This window comes from Lolium rigidum, chromosome 4 (genome assembly GCF_022539505.1).
Source record: "Lolium rigidum isolate FL_2022 chromosome 4, APGP_CSIRO_Lrig_0.1, whole genome shotgun sequence".
NCBI classification, from domain to species: domain Eukaryota; kingdom Viridiplantae; phylum Streptophyta; class Magnoliopsida; order Poales; family Poaceae; genus Lolium; species Lolium rigidum.
Window position 1 is genome coordinate 105533963 of NC_061511.1, and position 14749 is coordinate 105548711.

Consider the following 14749-nt stretch of genomic DNA (forward strand, 5'->3'; position numbering starts at 1 on the left):
GTGGGTTTCTGACCGCAACACGGTCATTTCGACGGCCTGCTGGGCACCAATGTCGCGCGGGACTGCACGCTGGATTTCACACAGCTCATAGAGCCCGCGGACAACCTGGACGCTCTTGAGGCCCCCTTTACCGTCGACGAGATCTGGAACGCTGTCAAGCGCATGCCGGCCCGCAAGGCACCTGGACCCGACGGCTTCACCGCGGAATTCCTTCGTGCGTGTTGGACCACCGTCAAGCAGGACGTCGTCGACGTGTTCCAGCAGCTCTTCGAGCTGCGCGGCAGAGGGTTTCACCGCCTCAACCAGGCGCTGTTGACGCTGTTGCCCAAGCGTGCGGACGCGGCCGCCCTGGGCGACTATCGGCCCATAAGCCTCATCCACCTGATCGCTAAACTCTTCGCCAAGACGCTGTCGCTTCGCCTTGCGCCGCACCTCGACGACCTGGTGAGTACCAACCAGAACGCGTTCATCGGCGGTCGGAGCCTGCACGACAACTTCCTCCTGGTGAAGCAGTCCGCACGCCTCCTGCACCAGCTCGGAGCACCTCGGGTCCTTCTCAAGCTCGACCTCGCGCGCGCTTTCGATTCCATCTTGTGGCCCTTCCTCTTCGAAGCGCTACGGCGCTATGGTTTCGGGGATCGCTTCCTGGAGTGGATCGCGATACTGCTCTCCTCGTCGAGCACGAGGGTTTTGGTTAATGGCGAGCCGGGCCCTCCCATATGGCACCGCCGCGGACTGAGACAGGGCGACCCCCTCTCGCCCCAACTCTTCGTCCTCGGCGTCGATGCTCTGGGCCGCCTCATCCATCGCGCTACCCACCGCGGCATCCTGCAGCGTTTGCACCCTACGCGCGCCGTCCCCGCGTTCTCGCTCTACGCCGACGACCTTGTCCTGTTCTGCTGCCCCACGATGGAGGACGTCACCGCCGTGCGCGAAATCCTGCAGCTATTTGGCCGCGCCTCTGGCCTGCAGGTCAACTACTCCAAGAGCTCGGCGACGCTTATTCGCTGCGACCAGGACGACGCCACGCCGGTGGTCCAAGAGCTTGGCTGCCCCATCGTCGATCTTTCCATCTCCTACCTCGGCATCCCGCTGACCCTGAGGAGGCCCACAGCTGCGCAGATGCAACCGCTGGTTGAGCGCGCCGCTGCTGGCCTGCCCACCTGGAAAGCCAAGCTTATGACCAAGGCAGGGAGGGCGACCATGGTCAAGGCCGTGATCAGCGCTATACCGATCCACCAACAGCTAGTGCTTGCACCGCCAAAGAAAACCCTCAAGCTCATTGACAAGATCAAGCGAGGTTTCCTCTGGGAAGGAAAGAGGGAGGCCAAGGGCGGCAACTGCCACGTCAACTGGAAACGTGTGTGCCGGCCCCTCACCCACGGCGGCCTCGGCATACCTGACATCGAGCGGACTGGCTTGGCCCTGCGCTTGCGCTGGCTATGGCTTTCCCGCACCGACAACAGGCGCGCCTGGAGGGACCTTGACCTACAATTCTCGGCCGAGGAGCGCGCGATCTTCTTCGCCTCCACCAGCACGGTACTTGGGAACGGTCAGCATGCGCTCTTTTGGGAAGACAGATGGATCGATGGCCGGGCTGCTCGCGAGATCGCGCCCACGCTGTATGATTGCATCCCCAAGCGCCGCCGCAAAATTAGGACCGTGGCGCAAGGTCTCCAGGGGAACAGTTGGGCCCGCGATATTCACGGCATCCTCGGCGTCCACGAGATCGGCCAGTACCTCCAGCTCTGGATGGCCATCGCCCACACCACGTTGACAGCGGAGCCGGACAGACTCGTTTGGAAGTGGACGGACAGCGGCTCCTACACAGCCAAGTCCTGCTACCTCGCGCTGTTCCAGGGCTCGACCATGTCCAGCTCGTGGAAACTTACCTGGAAGACATGGGCGCCGCCGCGCGTCAAATTTTTCAGCTGGCTGGCGAGCATGGATCGTTGCTGGACTGCGGAGAGGCTGGCCCGGCGAGGACTGCAGCACCACCCCAGGTGCTTGCTGTGCGACCAGCTGCCGGAGACCATGCATCACCTCACCCTTGCCTGCCCCTTCTCCAGGCAGGTCTTGCACGAGGTGTTAGCACGCCTGCGCATGACCTGCCAGCCACCTACTGACGCCGACGCAACCCTGGACGACTGGTGGCGTAAAGCGAGGCAGCAAACCCCCAAAATCATGCGCAAAGGCCTAGACTCCATCACCCTACTCACGCCATGGCTCATATGGAAACACCGCAATGCCTGCGTATTCGACAGAAGCCAGCCATCGATCGCTAGATTGGTGGACGACATCATGGAGGAGGCAGTTCAGTGGGCTAAGGCAGGGGCCAAGGGTCTAAGGGTAGTGCTGCCGACAACCTGGGACGTCCACTGATGTACTTTCTTTTTGGTTCTCTCCCTCCTAGGAGGCTTGTAAAACTTTCTATCTTTTCAATGCAATGAAACGCAAAAGTCTTTTGCGTTTTCTCGAAAAAAACCCTACAAGATTCACTCGCTAGTCCAATATCGTGTCACTCTTATGCTATCTCAAATGCGTTCTATACAAAATTGTCTCACTAGTCCAAAATTCGCTAGCTACTGAAATTCATCACCAGAAATCCATCTTTATTACTGGTTGGGCTATACAAAGCCTAGAGCTATGCAGATCTCGAGTTACCAAACAATGCACCAACCACTCCACTAGTTCCCCAATATTGCTCAAGTGTGGTGATCTAGTAATAAAAAAAAAATAGCTTGTGTATTAACAAGTGTATGAAACTGTAAGTTTAGCACCCAGGTTCCAATCATACTTTAGAAACTGTTTTAGAAACTGTTCTCAAAGGGAGCGGCCTAAGCTACTGCTAGTACTTGTAATCATGTGAGAACAATCGGCATCGATCAGTCTACAAAGGAGCAGGATACAGTACGTGTACTATGCTGAACTCTTCAGTTAACCAAGAATATGTAGCACACAACAAGCTTCCAATACGGTTACTAATCATGCTGTCACTTAGTATGCCGCTACTGCCCAACCATTCGAGCCCACAAAGCTGCTACTGCCAACGCATCAACAAAGATCGTCGGGCATTGCCAAGAACCCTAGAAATCGTCGACAGTCAAGAGGGAGGAGGAAGAAGAGTAGGGCCATACCAGTGCGAAGCATCCGGAGATGGAGAGGGCGCGAGAGATGACGTCTCACGGGCGACGCCGAGCTCGGACGGAGGTGGGGTCTCCGGGTCTACCCCGCGCCGCTCGGCTGGTCTCTCTGCCGCCGGTTGGAGAGGGAGGAGGGAGGGAGAATCACGTGTTCTTGATCTGCTCGGCTGGTTGCGCCGCCGCTGTCCATCCGCCCCTGCCGCCGCGCCGCCGGCCCCTCGAGATCGCGGGAGATGGATATGTCGGGGCGAGTGAGGTGAGACGGGACACTGTTGTCTCGTACCGATTCGGGGATCTGATCCACGGGATGTGAGTCGTGTATTTTCTTCCCTGCGAAATGGAGGGGATTGGGGGGAAACTGGGCGGGGTCGAATTCCGGGAGGGTTTAACCGAACACGTCATAAGAGAGCGCCGGGATTAAACACCCGCAGGTCTGATCCCGGCTAAACCACGGGAATTTCGACCCGAACCCCTCCGAGTTGGGACGAAACGAACGAGGCCTAATGGAGGCATGAGTTTTGGGGGAGGCAAGACACAAGAGGCATTGGCGCATTGTTATGGAGTGCATGAGAATTGAGGGGCTAGTTTGTTCGGAATATTTGAAGCATATGATGCCAAGGTTGGCATGGATGTAGTGAGCCTCTTATTAAGTTCAAATATAAACTACTATACTGGTATGATAATATTTTAAGAGATCTAACTGGTGATATTTTGTGTTTTAAGTCACATGCAATAATTTCTGATTAAACATCAACGGAGAGCTTTGCCGTTGTAGTACTACCGTAGTATTCCCTATGTCTCACAAAACTTGTTTACGATTTGTTAAAATTTAGATATATCCAGATCATACTTAGTGACATAGGCATCCCCAATGGACTTGCCGAAGAAGGTACCCGGGGTTTACTGGAGGCCCACGACTCGAAGTTTTACATAGTTTGGAAAGATATAATTGTATTACGAATATCAACTTGTAATTATTGCGGGACGGTTCAGAAACCCTCCCGGACTCTGTAACTTGTACATCACGAAACCCTCGGCTCCGCCTCCTATATAAGGGGGAGTCGAGGGACAAAGAAAGGATCAACTCATTGTTTTCACGCAACCCCAGTTTTCATAGCAGTCGAGTACTTTTCCGGCTGAAACCTTCGAGATCTACTTGCCCTCTACTTCCAACTAAACCCTAGTCTACAACTCGTAGGCATTGATAAGTTAATCCCTTATCAATTGGCGCCGTCTGTGGGAATTAGAGGCGGCAAGGTTCTGATCTCGATGGCACGTTCGACATCTTCAACATCTTCGGTAGCAAGCAACGCGATGGATCGAGGTAAACAGATCAAAACCACTCTAGTCGATTTTGTTCCTCACCCACCCTCCCGTATGGATGCATATGCGTATCTGGAGGAGCCCATGGACATGGCGTTCGGAAAGTTCCACTTCCGTGTCGGGAAGGAAGGATCTCATCGTCTCGCAAGATCGGATTCGGCGAGATCGGGCGCAGCTGGTTCCGATTCATCGGGATCGGTTTCATCGTTCGAGTCTGGCGATGAGGAGGTTTCGTCGGCAATCTCCACCAATTTCGCCTCAAGCGGAGAACTCGTCAAAATCTTCAGCAACATATCTGTCGGGTCGCCTGCGGACTCAAATATAAGCAGCGATTCGGATAGCATTGATAGCTTCAACTTCATCGACAGATCCACTATTGTTGGAGAGGTCTTCACCGATCTATATGACGGTGTCACCAATCCCGACAAAGATCAAAGTTCAAAGTATCATCAAGTCTATGCAATAGGAGATACAAGTCCCCCGCAAGAGGAGACATCAGAAAAATTCGATGACGCGGGAAATCCGTATGTCGACCCCGCGGATCTTGCGCGAGGTTTGGGAACCAAATATATTGAACCTGAAACACGAGAGATGGTACAATTTCCGCAAACTGTGTGGGATAGAGTCGCAAGGGCCATTGATGGCACAGAGCCAATGACTGTACCGCCGACAACCGAAGAGTTACAGACATATCAATATAGACTCGCCCGAAAACATCACATCATCTAGATTCGGGGTTTCAGGGATTACATAGTTATATACACAACGCATTACTGCTGCGGAGGAGATGGGGGCTGATCCGCCGCTGTAGGATGATTTCTGCCGCCAACCGCCGCTTCGGTAGAAGTGATCGTCAATGGAGGGATGCGAGATGGCGAGAGAAGATAATGAGAGTGAGAGGGGAGTATGGTTGGTGGTAAGGGAATAAGTTCCGCTTGTCTCGGAAGAACCGTGGGCACATACACGCACTCCAAACACCGATAGGTGCACCGGCAACTACCAGCATCGTCTCACTGACATGTGAGGTCTGGACCTACAAGTTAGTGGAAGTCTATAGAATCCTACATTGCGTCTATTGTTCGAAGGCGAACACTAACTCTTTTTTAACAAAACAACTATCACCTGGGCTACCCGTGCACCCCGGCCTACTAGGCATGCTACGTAGAGCCGAGCCCTCAACAATATGGTCCATTTAGGACAACTTTGGTGGCCTGCATCAATAGCCAAGTAGTCAGAAGATACGTACATATACACAAGATTTAATAATAAATTCTGCAGAAGAAATGGAATATATATTAAAATCACGAACATGCCAATTGCACTTAGCATCTGCACCAACAAGATGTCGAAAGACAAATGGGATACCCAGGCACCAAAAATTGATAAAAGTAAACAAAGACCTCGACATGGTGATCTAATTAGCGACAACCACAAGAGATTGGTATCAATAATTGTCTAAAAAAGGAATGTAGAGTGATACATGCTTTATGAATACTAATGGAGGTTCAATTCTCTACGCTGTTGAGGGACTTGCTTGGTGTTCCAACATTGGTATGAAAGTGGGGTCGGCAACACAGGTGAAGTTCACAGTCCTACCTTTCAGGGTGAAAATCCAAGATCTGACCTTAATTGGTTGACCATGTTGAAGCCATTGTTTTGAGAGTGGTGACTATCTTTAGGGTGAAAACCTAAGATATTTGATCAGGCGGCGATGACGGCGCTGGTGCAATGTTCCCTTCATGGAGGCCTCGCTTTTTGGAGAGTCTCAGGTGTGTTGTCTGGTGGTGGTAGTAGCTATTGCTAGGTGCTGAAATACTGTAGCGGGGCTTTTATTTCTTAATTTTCTCTTTCTCTTGTTTAGCTGTGTGCATCCATACTGCCATTATGGTATTGCGTGGTTGCAGAGGGTGGGTGTAATTGTTATCTCCTGATATAAATATATTCCCTTTCTCGAAAAAATGCTTTATGAATACTGTTGGTAGTACATGATTCTACATGCTTTATCGGAAATATGAAGATATTGTATAAACTAGGGTTGAACCACATCGCCGTTTGTTGGGATTTCCCCCATCCATCCGCCGAAGGCTGGTGACTTCGAAGCGCTCTTCTTTCCTTGGCCGAAGCTTCCAGCGGCTAATGAGTGGATGTGCTATCTCACTAAACCCATCTTACGATGGGTTAATTGGTTCTATGCCACTGCTCAATTCACAAGTTGCGTTTATGCCATTACAAAAACTGAAGTTGTGTTCATGCCACTCTCTATTCTCAATACCCCCTTCTATGCCATTTTCAACAATACAACATGAAAACGGTTCAGTAAATAGTCGTATTTTAGTTGATACTTTCATATTGACCAAAATAATCCTGTGTTCAGATTAGGACCGTATTTTGGGTGTTTCGGGCGCAAAAAAATTAAAAAATTTCAAATTCTATTAAAAATTAGAACTTCTCAGAAAAATCTAAAACAAATGACAGAAAATCAAAAACACTGAAATGAGTATACTATTTTAATTTGAGCCATTTATGTGCAGATTTGCATCAAAAAACTGATATTTTCTGTTCTGTCTAGAAATTGGTAAAATTTTGTCCAAAAATTCAAACTTCTTAGAAAATCTGAAAATTTTACAGAATGTCAAGAACACTAATATGAGTCTACTATTCTAATATGAAACATTTCTGGGCACAAATGATCCATTAAACAGAGGTGCAAAGTACGGTCTAGATTATTTGAGAGTATGTACAAACTGCAGTATATGGTACAAATATTGGATACATAGGCAATATATGATGTTGTATTGCTGAAAATGGTATAGAAAGGGGTATTGAGAATTGAGAGTGTCATAGACACAACTTCAATTTTTGTAATGGCATAAACACAACTTGTGAATTCGGGAGTGACATAGAATCAATTAACCCTTTTACGATCCATACACATAGTTTGTCCTCAGGAATGGATTCAGCGTGCCATCAGGAGCCTGACCATCATGTATCTTCACGTTTATCGGATATTTGAGCCCGATGAACAAAGAGTGTGTGTCAAGGATGTGAACTCTCCTCCAAATAAAGAGACCTGATCCAATCCAGCATGGATCCTTCTAAAAAACGAGCATAATTGTCAAATAATAAAAATGTTACATTTTACTAAATCTAGGATGCAGTACACGAATCTTAAAGCAGGAAATTAACTAGAGGACACTGGAAGGTTCTGGGTGCACGCCAGATTCATCGGCTCTACTACTCCCCCCGTGCATCAATATAAGATATTTTAGGTACTTTTAAAGTAGACTAGATACAAATCAAAGTGAGTCAATCTACACAAAAAATAGACTATATACAAACTGAAGTGGATGAACCAAACAAAATGCTCCACCATCTTACATTTCTAAACAGAGTAAGTACATTCTAACTAAGAAGGACTAGCACTTCACCAAATTGGGTTGGTTGCAATGAACCACATCGGTGCCTCGAACATTTGCTCTCTCTGTTCTTGCGCCTGGTAGTTCAGCGATGAGCCTATAGCAGCAGCCCTCCCGTTGATGTGCATGCGGCACCAATCTGGAACTGGCTGTGGGCGATGCTGGCCGCGCATGTGTGTAGCAAACACACAGTCTGGTTTGAAGACTGGGTGAACTTTGTTCGTATCGGTAGCAGCAGGTTCAGAATTTTCAGGGGGCTCTAGGAAGAACGGAAAGTTGATTCCAACAAACCACTGAATTACCTTGCAGATTGTCCTGTCTAACCCACTCAGGTGCTACAGAGTCATCCCACGGCCATGCATTCCTCAAGAAAACGTGGCAGCGAAGAGTAGGATAAGAGATAAGCTCTCTTCCCATATGTGTGATATTGGATCACCGTCGCTGCTGGTTCGTGCACCCCTGGTATGAATCCACAGGATATTCCAGCCGAGTGCTGCTAGGTACCAGCTCCGTGATGCAAGATCTTCATTGGCATCACCACTAGCTTGGTCGTTTGCTGGCTCTTCAATCACTAGAGCATGTATAACACGAGGTCCTGTCAGTAAACCTATGTGTTCTTTTCAATTAGTAAAAATATCATAGACAATGATCGCAACAAACAAAAACAACTAACAATTGAGAGATGAAACCAGATGAATGTGGTTGCAGCAAAACCTCTCGGTTTCGATACAGTGCATGTATAATACTGTATAACACATAATATTTAACTTCTTATATAATGGACGTACTCCACTTGCTTGGTTCCCAAACCAGCACATCTCCTCGTGGCTCTGTAACTGCGTAGATGCGAGTCATACATTCCGCGGAGTTACCAATGGAAAAGGCATCAACATATGTTGCTGGAGCAAGATAGTCATTCTGCAGTATAGTTCAGTCCTTCTAGTAGGGACATTCTATGATAGCGATGAATTTATCAAACACCGCTATAGCGTTGTAGTGCCATTCCTTGCAAAATTTGCTCGGTTTCTTTGCTATATGTATCTTGAGTAACTCAATATGTGTGTGCTGGTAGTAGTATGTGAAAGGGGGGCAGGGGTACCATTCAGCCTCGTATTGATCTATCCCGACACGCTGCACGGGTGGCAGTTCGACTTGTACCATTGTGTATACGTTTTGGAGATACCAGCGACCCGGGCGTTGGGCAAAGGCAATCCATTCTCCATTGGCACCCAGCCAATGTCCCATTCTTTCAAATATATCATCCTCGACAGTTTCAGCATCATCAGAAGTTTCGGGTTTAGGTCCAGTTTCATTAGAAGTTTCAGCATCATCAGAAGTTTCGGGTCCGTCATCATCAACAGGTACAACTGCATGTACTATTGGATTATCGAGTGGCATCAGCAAATCATCAATGATCTGCAATCGATATTTTTTTGAGGGACTCTGTTATAGATATATTAACTCCCTCCGATCCATATTACGTGTGCTAAAATGGGTGTATCTACAACTAAAATGTGTCTAAATGCATCTATACTAGTAGCATCAAGTAATACGGATCGGAGGAAGTAAAAAAACTCTAGAGAAACAACGACTTTGACAGAAGGGAAAGTGGCATGCAAATAGCTACACTTATCCTTTTAAAACAGATGCACAAACATTCTATAATGCGGAAAAAATCATAAATCAAGCAAAAAAACAACTTTCATACCTTAGGGTCGCGGTCCCATGGCCATGCCTCGGGGTTTGAGTGAAGAAGGGCCGGTTTGTCGAACGGCAGGGACGGATCTTGTGAAATTGCTCGACGCATGCCAACCATGCCGCGAGAGAGGTGAGAGGTACTCAGGAGGTCGGAGCGGCTGGTGATGTTCGCAAGCGGTCCGAAGTGGAGGCTCCCATATCCCATTGTCTGGCTGTAGCGATCAGATATCGTACACTTCATCTTGTTGCTCCAGGCGGACGAACTGTCGAATCTGATTTTGCGAGGATGGGTGTGGCGGTTCTAGCTTTTCTCAGTTGTTCGATTTGTGCCCATATGTTCTACTCCCAATACCAGTGAAGTAAACTCACCGAATGGGTAACAGCATCTCCAAATAGCCTTTATATAATGAATTTGTAAAAATTATGTATACAAAGAGGAGAGAGAAGGTGACGAGGCGGTTCCTCGGCAATGCCCACCTTGAGGGGCTTGGGTTTTAGAGAAAGGCGACGACGGAAGTTCCGGGAGCGAGGCGGTACACGACGTACCCAGGTTCACGTCCCCACGGTGGAGGATCGCTACGTCCTGCTAGCAATCCACTATATGAATATATGTACAGGATGCCGCCATAGGCGGAGTTGTTGGATCTAGTCTAGTTCTAATCCGCGGGTTGCGGTTTCTAGGCGTGTCGCCTCTATGATTATGTTTCGATTGTGCGTGTCCCTAAGGGGTGCCCCTGCTCGGCTTTATATATCAGCCAAGCTAGGGTTTACAAGAGTCCTAGTAGGATTCATATTGGAGTCTTCTTTCCTTGTAGTCCAAGTTGAGGCGCGTGCAGGTCCAGCTTGTCGAGTCCTCGTGCTGGTCCACCTTCATAGTTTGCACCGGGTATGGCAATGTCGAGTACCCGAAGGGTTATGCCCACATCAGTAGCCCCCGAGTGTCTGGCCGAAGTGAAGCTTCGGGCAGGGACTAAAGTTGTCTTCGCCGAATGACTTGATCATCTCGTTGAATCTTGTGCTTGATGTAGAGTCGAAGTTGCTTTTGGTCGGGTGCGCGAAGCGCTCCCGATAGGAGTAGCCCCCGAGTCTATGGGCGGGTGCTTGCAGCCACGCATAGACTCAAGTTGTACTACTCGAAGATCTTGATTGTTGATGCCGATGTCTTCAACTTTATTCTTCTTTGTTGGTGAGGTTGCCATATTTTTTATCGGGTGTGCGACTAGCGCTCCCGATGGGAGTAGCCCCCGAGCCTGTAGATAAATATGAAATAGTTATGTATAGGGTGTTAAAAAATGCTAAGTCAAATACCGTACATGTCCTCGCGTTCCGAGAACATGATGCCGATAACTCTGATGATTTCACTGATAGAGGAGTTGATGATTCAGATGATATCCCAGAGGAGCCGATGATTGAGATGATGGCCCTGAGGAGACGATGATTTAGATGATGGCCCTAAGGAGTCGATGATTTAGATGATGGCCCTAAGGAGCCGATGATTTAGATGATGGCCCAGAGGAGCCGATGATTGGGGTGATGGCCCAGAGGAGCCGATGATTGGGGTGATATCCCGGAGGAGCAGATAATTTTATCGGGTGCGCATCCAGCGCTCCCGATGGAAGTAGCCCCCGAGTTTGGGCACTGATGCTTGCAACCGTGAGTAGACTCAAGTCGAGCAACCCGATGTTTACAGTTTTCTTCAGGTGCCGTTGACACCATTGTTGTTTATTTCAAGGGGAAAAACGCACCTTGAGCATCGTTGATGCCATTGTTTGTAATTTTTTTGGTAGGTACATGTATATGCACTTTTACCGTGTCAATGCCGTTGGCAAATTTTGAAGGAGCAAATCTTAATTGCCCGTTTAAGCGTATGTGTATTCGTTGGTCAGCAAATTGTTTGAGTGATCAGCTCGTGTTGCAGGTCTTGCTAAACCCGTTGTATGTGCAACTTTGCTTTCAACCGATGTATGTTTTGACCGTGGGTCGTTTTCGTACGTATTTCATGATCCTTGCTATCTGCGGCACTCTTTGAGGCATCTATAGCAAAGAAAAAGAGCAAGGTCCCCGTTGCTTCATGATCCTTGCTATTTGCGACACTCTTTGAGGCATCTATAGCAAAGGAAAAGAGCAAGGTCTTCGTTGATTTTGCATCATAGCACTCGTAATTTCAGAGGCTTTCTCATGATCCTTGCTATCTGCGGCACTCTTTGAGGCATCTATAGCAAAGGAAAAGAGCGAGGTCTTCGTTGCTTCATGATCCTTGCTATTTGCGGCACTCTTTGAGGCATCTATAGCAAAGGAAAAGAGCGAGGTCTTCGTTGCTTCATGATCCTTGCTATTTGCGGTACTCTTTGAGGCATCTATAGCAAAGGAAAAGAGCAAGGTCTCCGAAATAATCTTCAGGGGACCGTGAGCCCAGTCGAATCTTCAAGGGACTGTGAGCACAGTCGAATCTTCAAGGGACTGTGAGCACAGTCAAATCTTCAAGGGACCGTTAGCCCAGCCGAATCTTCAAGGGACCGTGAGCACAGTCGAATCTTCAAGGGACCGTTAGCCCAGTCGAATCTTCAAGGGACTGTGAGCACAGTCAAATCTTCAAGGGACCGTTAGCCCAGTCGAATCTTCAAGGGACCGTTAGCCCCGAGGTTTGTTGTAATATACGAACAAGGTTCCTGACGATGCAGTTCGGGTGTCCTGAATTACTGCAATTCTTCAAAACTTGAGTCTTCATATCTTCTCGGGTTCCAGCGAACCGGCGCTCCCGATGGGAGTAATAGTCTTCATGTCTTCTCGGGTTCCAGCGAACCGGCGCTCCCGATGGGAGTAATAGTCTTCATGTTTTCTCGGGTTCCAGCGAACCGGCGCTCCCGATGGGAGTAATAGTCTTCATATCTTCTTGGGTTCCAGCGAACCGGCGCTCCCGATGGGAGTAATAGTCTTCATGTCTTCTCGGGTTCCAGCGAACCAGCGCTCCCGATGGGAGTAATAGTCTTCATGTCTTCTCGGGTTCCAGCGAACCGGCGCTCCCGATGGGAGTAATAGTCTTCATGTCTTCTCGTGTTCCAGCGAACCGGCGCTCCCGATGGGAGTAATAGTCTTCACGTCTTCTTGGGTTCCAGGGAACCGGCGCTCCCGATGGGAGTAACCGCAATAGCTCGAAGATATACCAGGAGCCCCCGAGTAATTCCAGCGCTCCCGAGAGTGCATCAGGAGAAGATATATCCAGGGCCGAAGAGGATAAGTCCATCAAGTAATCATAAATGATGAAGCCATTGACCCCAGGTAGTCCATGCGGCGGATGCAGTCGAAATAATTCCGCCACCCGAGATAGTCCATGCGGCAGGCGCAGCCGAAATAATTCCGCGGACAGAGATAGTCCATGCGGCAGGCGCAGCCGAAATAATTACGCCACCCAAGATAATCCACGCGGCTAGCGCAGTCGAGATAATTGCGCCATCCAAGATAATCCACGCGGCTGGCGCAGCCGAAATAATTGCACCATCCAAGATACTTCATGCGGCGGGCGCATCCGAAATAATTCCGCAGCCAGAAATAGTCCATGCAGATCGATGAAGAGGACGCAGTTGACATGTCCGATGAAGAAGACGCGGTCGACATGGCCGATGAAGAGGACACGGTTGACATGGCCGATCTGCGGCAGGTGAGCATCCGAATATATCGGGTTCGTAATGTCGGGTCCGCAGCAGGCGAACCTCTTAGTAAGAAGAGTGCGCGATGGCGGGCACGGTCAACCGAGCAGGGTAGTCGAAGCTGATATTTTTGGTATCGAATGTCTGAAACATCTGCCACATCGATGTATCGGGTGACCAGTGTTGTAGGGGTGGCAGCGTCCATTGGCAAGTCGCACGTGTTCTTCGCCTCCTTGATGATACGAGCAAGCTAATCTTGGCAGTCAATCAAGTATTATTTTTTATCGGGACTTCTTTTTTCCTTTGCTGGTTGCTCTTTCCTTGGATCCTGGCGTGAGAATTTTTGGAACAGACACGGCCATACGTATCCTTGCCAAAGATGGTACGTAAATAGGAGAGGGGATATTCCGCAACTAGTTGCGCCCGCAAATAGCTAACGGTTTCCAACTCCTCACGCGTATGCTTGCCAGGGATTGCTTCACGAACCCTTCTGCTTCTTTTCCTGTTTATCAATTTCACTGTGTTGTGTCGTGTGCGCGGCAGGGCTGTCGAAAAGAAAATACGCAGCAAATCCTTCGACCCTTCTTGTCCGTAAATTATGGATGTATATAATATATTTGCTTCTTCTTGAGACTTGATCTGGCTGCACAGTAATTGATTGCCTCACCCAGATCCATCACGTGCTTTGAGCAACTTCTCGATGCTTTTCCAGTATCCATGAACTTGTACGTGGTACTGCCATCATCTTGCTCTTGTTTAGATTGATGTACATAGATTGGTCGTCGAAATTGGCAACTCATCTGTAACCAAGTCGACGGTTGAAGTTGTTCCTTGACGAATTTGGCGGATGCGATTTTGAACGCTGTAGATGATGAAGGATCTCGCCCGGATGACAAAATCCAGTCCTCGCACTTCCCACAGACGGCGCCAATTGACGAGGCGGTTCCTCGGCAATGCCCACCTTGAGGGGCTTGGGTTTTAGAGAAAAGCGACGACGGAAGTTCCGGGAGCGAGGCGGTACACGACGTACCCAGGTTCACGTCCCCACGGTGGAGGATCGCTACGTCCTGCTAGCAATCCACTATATGAATATATGTACAGGGTGCCGCCATAGGCGGAGTTGTTGGATCTAGTCTAGTTCTAATCCGCGGGTTGCGGTTTCTAGGCGTGTCGCCTCTATGATTATGTTTCTGATTGTGCGTGTCCCTAAGGGGTGCCCCTGCCTGACTTTATATATCAGCCAAGCTAGGGTTTACAAGAGTCCTAGTAGGATTCATATTGGAGTCTTCTTTCCTTGTAGTCCAAGTTGAGGCGCGTGCAGGTCCAGCTTGTCGAGTCCTCGTGCTGGTCCACCTTCATAGTTTGCACCGGGTATGGCAATGTCGAGTACCCGAAGGGTTATGCCCACATCAGAAGGTTTAGCAATCCAAATCAAAATATGCTATGGTAGCATTGGTATAATAGAAATCCAAAACTAGAACGTCTAGGCTCAAACCTCCATGTATGCAAGTATAGTCTGAAT